Source organism: Malus sylvestris, mitochondrion, assembly GCF_916048215.2.
Source record: "Malus sylvestris mitochondrion, complete genome".
Taxonomy (NCBI): domain Eukaryota; kingdom Viridiplantae; phylum Streptophyta; class Magnoliopsida; order Rosales; family Rosaceae; genus Malus; species Malus sylvestris.
The window spans coordinates 80001-90000 of record NC_065226.1 but is presented as its reverse complement, the minus strand read 5'-3'; the positions used below and the strand labels follow the sequence as shown (position 1 = coordinate 90000).

Below are 10000 nucleotides of genomic sequence, written 5' to 3'. Positions count from 1 at the left end.
AGTCACCGCACCTTATATACTGTCGCAAAATAATAAACCAAATACAAGAAACAATCCATCTGACGAGAGGCCTCAAAAACAAAAACACAAAACAAAAAGGACATTCGACCCAATACCTTAACCATGTAATTTCTCCGACATTATTTTCTATCGCCACATCAAGGTGACAGGATTCGAACCTATGGCCCTCTGTACCCAAAACAGATGCGCTGACCAGACTGCGCTACACCTCGCGTCTCACCCCCCCCCGGAGCATATAGACCCACCCGATCGATGAACACTTGAACCGAACTCGCCCATCCTTTTGGGCACAGGGACGCGAGAACCAATCCGAGTAATCAACCGTTTTTTTTTAGAAAATCTGCCTCCTGCACTATACGGCTTTTTGGCTTCCTCTTTCACTTGAATTAAAAAATCTGGCCCGCTCCCGGTTACGTGTCCTTTTGACCCTTCGCCCGTTTAGAAGTGGATTCGAACCACTGACACAAGGATTTTCAGTCCTTTGCTCTAACCAGCTGAGCTACCTGAACCACTTTCCTAAAGTATGTTTTCTTCGCCCGTTTAGAAGTGGATTCGAACCACTGACACAAGGATTTTCAGTCCTCTGCTCTACCAAAACAGCTATCTAAACCACTTTCCAAAAATCTGATAAATAGAAGGAAAGGAGATCATAAAGATACGCGGACGACTTGACTATAGTATAGGTCGGTCAAACAAAAACAACGCGCAACGGGCTCTCCGCTCCTAGTCACTAAATAGTGCTATTCTGTCCTCCGGGGGACTCCACCAAGAGGTTCTTTCTCTCACGTAATTTCGCCCGCCCGTTCCACTTCCGTGCCGGATTCGAACCCATGATACAATCTTCTTGTATGTCGATTTAGCAAACCAATGCCTTAAGCCACTCAGCCATACCTCCAAGTTGTTGATCGGAATTTGATGTGCCGGGTTTGGTTGGTTGCCCGAAGGGCTATCTGATCCGATCAACTGCGTAAGCCGTAGCGCGCTAGCGCGCGTACTCTTCCTCTATCTATGGGCGAGACTCTATCCAGATCTATGGATCTCCCCAGCGTCAAAGCGAGACCCCATCAAAATCTGCCACTTGTTGGGCGACGCCTTCTTTTCTATGAGCACCCCACCATTGAATGATGAACTTTGCCAGTCTTCGCCTCCGACCCGACCAGGGGAGAACACAGGGTCAAGCCAAGCCCTTACCCGCCTGAATTTAATTAATATCTCCTTCGTCTGGTCGAGAAGGGAGAAAGCCCGGGGAACTGGACTGTTACTCTTCTATTACATTACGGAGAAGTCCATTCTCGTCATGATCGATCCACGTCCTATCGTAGTGTCCGGGAACCTGGCTTGCTTGGCTTACTAACGCGAAGGAATTTTTCGTTGATTGCACGAGCTAGCCAGTCAATCCAGCCGTTTTCTTGCTTGGTGCGCTAGTGCGCCTGACTTATAAGTAGGCGTTTTCTTCGCTGGGTTAGATTCCCGATCCACTCATCTTCAAACAGGGGTTCATCATCCAGAAAGATGCACCGCACTCCAGACCAAACAATACCCGCCAGAGATTGAGCTCGACTCGAGAGATGGAGACATAAGGGTGCGATAAAGTCCTAGGTGGGTGAGTCTCTCGATATTGAGTCGACCCCGCCCCGAGCAAGCATCGAAGGAATTAATCCAATGGGTAGGAATCAAGGAATTGAACCCAGATAAAGCCTGTTACCTGTTGCCGATCCGATTTCCGATTCAGAGGATTAACCAGAAGAGAAGGAAGTTAGGGCCGGCTGAAAGAAGGACAGCGGGGAAAGTTCTCTAACCCCTTAGAATCCGTCTTTTTTGGGCGGAAAGGGCGAGTAGAACGGGCGCGAAAACTAAACCTTCCTTCTTCGGCCTAAACCGAGATGGCTCCCTTAGCATCTTGTTTTGCTCTGTATGATTTTAAGCAATAAGGGATTGTTAAGCTCACATTGAGCCATAATGCACCGGAACCTGTAGATTCTAGCCTAACAACAACAACAACTTCGGTACCTCTGGATCTTCACGTTTGATCTTTCATAGGCGAATGGGTCTGGATTAGGCATCCTAATTTTCCTTTTTTTTGGATTGATCATAACAGCTATTGGAAGCCATTCTTCTGCCTCTATGGGTTTTGTTGTTAAGTTGACCCATGTAATCGTAAACTAGCGTGAGGAATTTAGGGGCGGATCCTTTCCGGTCAATCACGAGCAGCGAACTCCCTAAACCGTAGAATCTCATGAATGTAGCGGAACGAGGTCGGCCTTATCCCCACACTTTCTCTAATGCTTGGACTGGGAAGATATCGGCTCAAGGCAGCAACCGCCAGGCTTGCCGAAGGGTCCCATTCATCAACGGCCGAGAAGGAAACATTAACTTATGACTCCGAAATCGATCCACGAGGCGGACTGCCCTTCTTACTTGGTTTGAGTTATATTATGGCCTATTAACGATACTCAGGCAGAAGGAAAAAGAAAGGGGTTTACAGTCGAAACCACATAAAACAAAGCTTAACCTTAGGGGCCCTATGAAACGTACGGGCGAACCGAAGCTCAAGCCCGCACTACACCAGTCCCATTCAGCTACGCAACAAGCCAAAAAATGCACGCCTAGCGCGCTCCTCACACGCAGGACCTCAGAGAAGCGCCGCGAGCGGGGGAGCGGAATTGAGAGCGAAAGATGAGTGAAAGAATGCCAGACAGGCGAGAGAATGACTACATTAACTGAACATAGAACTGAGGTAATGATTTAACAAGGCATCATCGTTCAGTCCAATTACTCTACTCAGAGTGACTACAAGTCAGTTTGAGGCTTAGTAAGGAAGCCTTTTTCATCACCCCAATCTATCTTCCTTCTATGATATTCTTTGGCTTTGGGACTAAGTATAGGCTATGGGGCTTTGATTGTTTCATCTCATTCGGGATTCATCCCGTCCTACGAAACAAGGCTTTTTTCCAGGGTATGGATTCAGAAATCAAACCTCAGCAGGATGCTTGACTTCGCATTCTGATTTTGGTAGGCAGTACGCGGCGATCTTATAGAAAGCGCCAAAAAGACTCTTTCCTATAATAAAAAATGAAATAGCACACTTCAGAGCCGGGCCAGGATTTCGCCCTCCAGTCAGCTTTTGTGCGCTCCGCACGAACGGACCGATCAAAGATGTGAGTGACGTCGATCACACCCGGAGGGTACAAGGTTAGCCTATGAGCTGCGGGACAAGATGCGAAACTTTAGTGAGGAAGAGGCTCAAAGATCTTGAAAAAAGAACGAGTGAGGACGTGTCCAATCTCTCTTGCGAGGAACCAAGCTCAAAGCTCAAAAAGAATAAGGCAGCACACTCTTTGTCGGAACGAAGGCGAACTGGCTTTGATGACAAGATGCTTCTGAATAGTCCTACAAGGCTGATAGACAGCAAGACTAAAGAAAAGAGGGGATATGTAAGAACCTATTAGTATGGATCCTAGGGAATCACGAACCAAGGGAGGAATCTCACAAGCCAATTGTCTTGAACATTGTCTTTGCAGAAACTCTCGCCCTAATTAGAGGGAGAATATTGAACACAAACATCTCGCCGGTCGGAGGGGACATCCTAATATTATACAAGAAGGTGAAGAAAAAAAAAATTCCCACGGAAAGGCTAGTTACAAAGCTCAAAGCGCTTGATCCTTCGCCCCTTGGCCCAACCCACCTGCTTATCTCAAAAGGGGCACCTTCTTTCAAGGAAATAGGGTAGCAGATCGTCTGCTATTTAAGATTCCAATTCAAAGTTGGTAAGCTGCTACCAAACCGGATTCTCACCTGCTTTAAGGTCCCACATTGACTCTCCAATCGGATATCTCTTTTCGGCTTAGTCGTGCAATTAGTCGTGATAAGAGGAAGTCCCCGGATCTACCATATCTAGTTCCAATGTAAGCTGGTGAAATGCTACCTTCAATACAACTGACCAGGGCAATCCCGCCTCATCGGATGCTTATTGGGATGCCACTATCAAAGATTCTTCACCAGTGACAAATCGGATTCGTTCAAAGAGAATCCTTCAACGACAACAGCTACCACTCACTGAACACTATCTATATCAGGATTTCTTTTTCCATCCATGGCAAAGGATCAAACTTGAAATTTTTCCGGCTTAGCGAGTGTGGGAAGAGCCCTTTAAAAAAAAATTAATTTTTGCAGGTGAGCCAGATGCCGAGTCTACCTCTGCCAAGTTCCTCTTTCTAGGAGGATTTTATCAAAAAATGTCAGCTGGATTGGTAAGTTGCTTTTGAGTTCGATTTTCATTGCTCCGAATCTTCTTTGTTCGATTCTGCCTCTGCTCCCTCACTCACAGAATCCCAACCGAATTCTGACTCCTTGCTTCCCATTCTCTTGGCTACGACACTAGTTCTATTCAAACTGCTAACTATGATTCGGATTTTCTGCCAGACTTCAGGTTCCCTCTCCGTTCTAAAAGCAAAAAAGGCAAGTAGAATCCCCAGGTAAGACCTAATAATAAAAATGAGCTTAGCACAAGCACTAAGTAAGAAAGCTACCTTGTTTAGATCCAGACTGACTTAGCTTGAAGCATGGCTTGCCGTTTCGGGGCTCGATGCTGCCTTCCATTCTTTGTTCGTTCTTTTGAGATGTTATTTGATCAGGAATGGGACTGAGAGATCCCGCCCAGATTCCGTCTTCATTGACCGAGTAGCTGTGGACAAAGACCAAAGGAACGGGACCAATCTCACTCATCCGGATCCCCATTGGTGAGAAGACTTACTGTCATCCCAGAAAGTGATCAAGGAACGGAAAATAGCATTCAAGATCGAAAGCAGTTGATGATCGGTTACCATGACGTGACACGCTATCGACACCATTAAAATATTTGTGGGAAGATCGAAACTTCCATAGCCTGAACTGGTCAAGTCTGATCCTCTTTCTTGGTGTTCCTTCACAGACCCACCATGTAACCTTATTTTATTACGACGTATCTTTCTTGTCTTGATTGAATACATCATTGAAACAATCATGCGAGGGGTCTACTACGTCAATTGCGTAACGAGTTGGACAGAGAGACGCAGGAGCAGCACCATGTGAGATTCTCATCCCGACGTGAAGCTCAATCTCTATTCATTAGTTCAGCGCTAAGATGTAGAACTGGATCATATATGGGTCAAGAGATCTTCAATCTGGAATTCTATTCTTTTTCTCCAACCTTCGATGATCCTCCTGCAGGCAAATCATCGAAGTCAAGAAAAGAAGAAGTGATGGGCCAGGCAGCAATGCTAGGTCCGAGGAAGAGACCTGTAGGTTTGGAAAGCCTGTCGATCCATCCTGATTAACTTACGCAATTTCTGACTAGAGAGAGGACTTAGATCGGAGAGGAGCAGCTCTTTTCTTTTTAACAGAAAGCAGTGATGAATGGGACAGAGCTGCTACAATAGCTTCAAGCTGGAGCTGCTTTATGTATTGGAGCAGAGGTGGCAGTTCAGACAGCAGCAGGAGCAGGACCAGCAACTAGGGTTGTTTTGTTCACAGAGCAGCCGTCTTTCCCTCTCAAGCGGAGAAGACTGGTTACATGTCCGATCCGGTAGGGATGGTTCTTCTCGACAGATTAAGCTACTTACTATAGTTAGGGTATTGAACAACGGGTGGCAACTTGCCCAATAAGAAAAGTCGCCCGAGTGAAAGAGCTCTTGTTTTAGTAGCTAAGGAGTTCTAGTTGTAGCTAGGAGTTGCTAGCAGCTATGAGTTCCGAGTTGACGAGATCATAAACAAATCTGTCTGGGACTGGTGACACCTGTACCACACTCTATGGCACACACCCCTCGTTGTAGTAGACGAAGATGGTCACCTAGGATAGGCAGACAACCCTGAACCTTAGAAAGTCGCCGGCGGAGACGCTACGGGAGAACCGCCTAGGATGGCGTAAGAGACTCGAGCATCTCTTTCTTCAATTTGGGTTTGTGCATTTGTCTTTCAAATAGGTCAAGGGTTCAGACAGGAGATGTGCTTTAGCCAAAGAAGCTTGGGCACCTGCTCCAATAAAGCTAAGAGGACTAGCTACGGTGTGGGCACCAGATCCACTCAGTGAGGCCGGGCAAGACTTTACGTCCGATATAGTAGTGTCAGACATTTGTCATACTTAAGCAGTGGGATAGACTCCTTCAAATGGAAAGATAGGAGATGTTTAGCCAGTACAAGCTGTGTTTGTGGCACCCATCCGGGTGGAGTAGCCAGGAAGAGGTTCTAAAGGAACGAAGGTACTCGACCAAAGGAAGTCTTTTCAAGTACGGTAGACACTAGACATTCCACATTGGATGAATGCCCTAAAGGAATGCTTACCGATTAGTAGACTGCCCTTGAAAGCATACTTTTTGTCGATTTCGGAAAGGATAGGTGGTCCTCATTTACAAGAAAAGAGACTCTCATGAGTGCGACTATGCGCATGGATTAGAACCATAAAAAGAGTTTCCGTATCACTGCATTTCGTAACATGCATTCGGCTTAAAAGCAATGTGTAGTCATAATGAAAGTCATCCTTCCCTGATAATAAAGCGGTATTCCGGATCGATCCCTATGAAGTAGTCTCCATCAGGCAGGCCTGTAAGGCTTTTAATACTTTGAAACCGTTTCAGTAGAACTACTCACTAGTCCTAACTTTTTGCACATGTAAACCAGACCCGCCTAGTTTGAAAGGCTCAGCAAGAGGCAGTCTCTAGTCCAGTCTAGCGGTCATGTTTGAATCCGAACTAGTTGGAGATTCGCACATGACTCTACGCAATTTCATGATGCAAAAGTCAGACTAAGCCCTAAATGAGTAAGGCAACCAGGAAATAAACCTAGTTGATCAAAAAGAATTTCCGCTTTTGACGCTGATTGAAGCAGGGATAGCCTCCACGTAACTAACATGGCCGTCTTGAGCAAAACAAACTCAGCCCTACTTAGCCCTACCTAATACGGAGCAGCACCGCTTGTCCTATCCTATGGTCTCGAGGCAAGGATTTGGTGTCAAGCCATTAAACTTCCTTCCGGGGAGCTTTGAGCTAGGGTGCTGCTACGTGTGGAAGTGAACCGATCCAGTTTTTGTCTTTGAGCGGAATGTAGTTTATAGTTTTGCTTTAGCGAATGGGGCAATGCAACAAGAAGATAGCCCGGCTAGCGATACCAAGGATTGTTGGCAAGGCTAAAAAACACATCACATCGCGACTGATGCCGTTGTCGCGCTTGACCTGCTAAGCCTTTTGGGCTTAAATAAGGAATCCAGGATAGGATGGATTGGCCGAACTTCGCCGCTCGGCCCTCTAAGAGATCGACCTCTAGTAGGTTTGGCTTGGAGCCGTGATGCCACCGCTGCCTGTGGGGATTGGGACATCTTATTAAAGTCTATGGCGCCCGGCTGGGCATTAGTGAAGCTTTCTTCTACGAATTGGTTTAGCGCGAATAGGTAAGATGCTTGCTTCAAGCGGACCACTCCTCGCTCTTAGCCCTTCTCGGCTGATAGAATGTGAATTATCTAGTTTTGGTCCGAGCAGGCGCGAAGTCAAGGGCTTGCTTGAGGGCGTTAAGCTCCCACCCCCTTCCATGAGATAGTAAAATTTTAGCATCTATGAAGGATCATATTGAGAAAAGAAGGAACGAAGCTACGAAAGGAGTTGAGCAAGAGCTATAAGAAGAACGTTTACCTCGTCCTTCTGTAAAGGGAAGCACAAGGCTCACAGGCAATCTCATACGTGAAGGGTTCTCGTTTTCTATAAGCAGACTTTGAGACTATACGAACAAGAACTAGATCACACCTAGTGCTTTTGGTCGTTTTAAAAAACGAAGGAGTAGGCCGAGGAACTCTACCTTACGAATTTTCCTGCCTCCGCTCAACCTTTCTACCCCACCTATACTAATATAGGAAGGAGGATTTTTTCCTATTCAGTAGATTTAAACGAGCTAATGCTAGAAGAGAGTGCGGGAAGAGTTAGTATGGGAATGCGGATAAAGAGAAAGAGACTGAAGCAGCAGGGCCTGATAGAGAGACTGCCCCTGAGGCTTAGCTTAAACCTTCTGTGTCTGTATCGTCTCACTGAGCAGAAACACAATCATTTTAATACCAGTAAACGACCAAAAAGTAAACCTTCCTTCCTAAAGCTATGAAATGAAGGAAGAAAACAACGGTGGTCTACGATCAGCTAGCGCGCTCATCCCTAGCTTGGTTCTTCCACTACCCCCCACGAATCACGAGCAAGAACGAGACTGCAAAAAACTTACTTTAAAAGAGAATTTCGCCTCAAAAGGAATTAAATTCAGCTCCGAGCGATAAAAAGGGGTTGTGACGATACAAGAAAATAATTTCCTTTCCTCTTGATGACGGGGGTTTCATGAAAGTGGGACCATTGAGATGTCACTTAGGAAGGGAAAATTCATTTAGACGAAAAACGCGGGGTTTGATACAAGTTAAGTTGCACGATTGAAATTGGAATTTTGAAGGGAAAAGTAATTGATGACAAAAATACCGGGAAATCAAATTTGACTAGGAATACCCAATTCGTGAAAGCGGGGAGACAACATCTTTGTTGATAAAAGACGTCTAGATACCCTTAGCGTGAAGGAGATCGAAATAGGCTCGCTTTCATTTAGCGTATCATTTTTCTGTCTAATGTCGAGGAGGCCATCGCAAGCTCTAACATCCGAAGCTAGAGTGGTTTCTGAGCTAGAACATCCATATTCACGTCCGAGCCCTATAAAGTAAAGTCAGGGGCCCGATACCAGATCCGCTTTCATTCGACGAGCCGTCAACGAACAATCTCCGCCCCGAACTCTGAGCAAACAGGTCTTGGAGGCCTAAAACAACGAGGCCGAGTACAAAGAAAGCGGTCATCTTCGGATTATTAGATTTATTCCGTGTAGTCAGGCTTTGGATCTAGATAGATCCGACATCCTAGTATACAGCAATTCTCAGCTGCTTGTCAACCAGCTATCAGGAACCCTCCGGGCGAAGCATGAACGAATGGCTACCTGAACTGGACTCGGCAGTGGAAGAACTCGCTCCAATGCAGCATTCGAGGGAAGGGGGCACCCTTTAAGAAAGAGCTTCCGAGAATTCATTACTCGTTGCAGCTACAGCCGCAGCCTATTCGTTAACTGGATCTCCTACCTCCACTTTTAGGGAAGGTTGTATTGAGGGCACCGCACTTAAGAAAAGAGCATATGACTTCCTTAGCGCAAGCACTAAGCTCTTCGATCCTTAGCGCAAGCACTAAGTAAGCAAGCTACCTTTGAGGAGAAGCCTATTTTGTTTTTAGACTACCCACTAAGCCTTAACGCACCAATGTCTAAGAAGGGTACGTACCATAAGGTCTACTTCTTTTGGGAAAGAAGGACTAAAAGCCAACCCTTATGCTACACATAAGCCTTATCCGCGCCAACCCTGCTTTAGGAAAAGATGGAAGAGAAGAGGCTATGGGAACTGGTGAAGAAAGCTCCAAGCCGGTATATAGCTTAGCTCGTCCCATATGTTAAGTAGACAAAACGGGCATTTCCAGAGGTCTTTGAAAAAATGTTCTTATTTCTTCGTATGCGCAGATTAAGGCCCACGTGGAGTAGTTGTATGATCGCACGGCGTCCCTCAAATGGTAGAGGCTTTGTTACTCACCTTTTATGTAAGGGGAATAGAGGGGAGGAAAGAGAATATAAGTTCGTTTACTGCACCCCGGTCAGCATATTCAGGATTTTCTTAACCAAGAGCTAGCTTATGGATCTGATATCGATATCGGAAGATCAGGCCCATCACTTCTTCTTGACTTCGATGATTTGCCTGCAGGAGGATCATCGAACGTTGGAGAAAGAGATAGAAAGCTGACTAGAGTAGGGGGTAGAGGGGCTGTGTATATCTATTCCAATCGGGGTGATAGCTCGACTCGGGAAATGGGAGAGAGATCAAATCGCGCGGGAGAGGGGGGCTTAACAGCCCACCATCATCTAGATTCAAAGTCAAGGTGTTGTTCGGATATTGATC

The 10000-nt window shown here is 46.0% G+C and overlaps 3 non-coding genes across 3 annotated transcripts; all 3 read right to left on the bottom strand.

Annotated features, from left to right (window-relative positions):
- Positions 1-158: 158 nt before the first annotated feature.
- On the bottom strand, positions 159-233 carry trnP-UGG. Its single transcript has one exon. It is a non-coding gene; the product is annotated as a tRNA-Pro (tRNA).
- A 223-nt stretch (positions 234-456) lies between these two features.
- On the bottom strand, positions 457-530 carry trnF-GAA. The gene has a single exon. It is a non-coding gene; the product is annotated as a tRNA-Phe (tRNA).
- Positions 531-558: 28 nt separating this feature from the next.
- trnF-GAA lies at positions 559-631 on the bottom strand. The gene has a single exon. It is a non-coding gene; the product is annotated as a tRNA-Phe (tRNA).
- Positions 632-10000: the final 9369 nt, after the last annotated feature.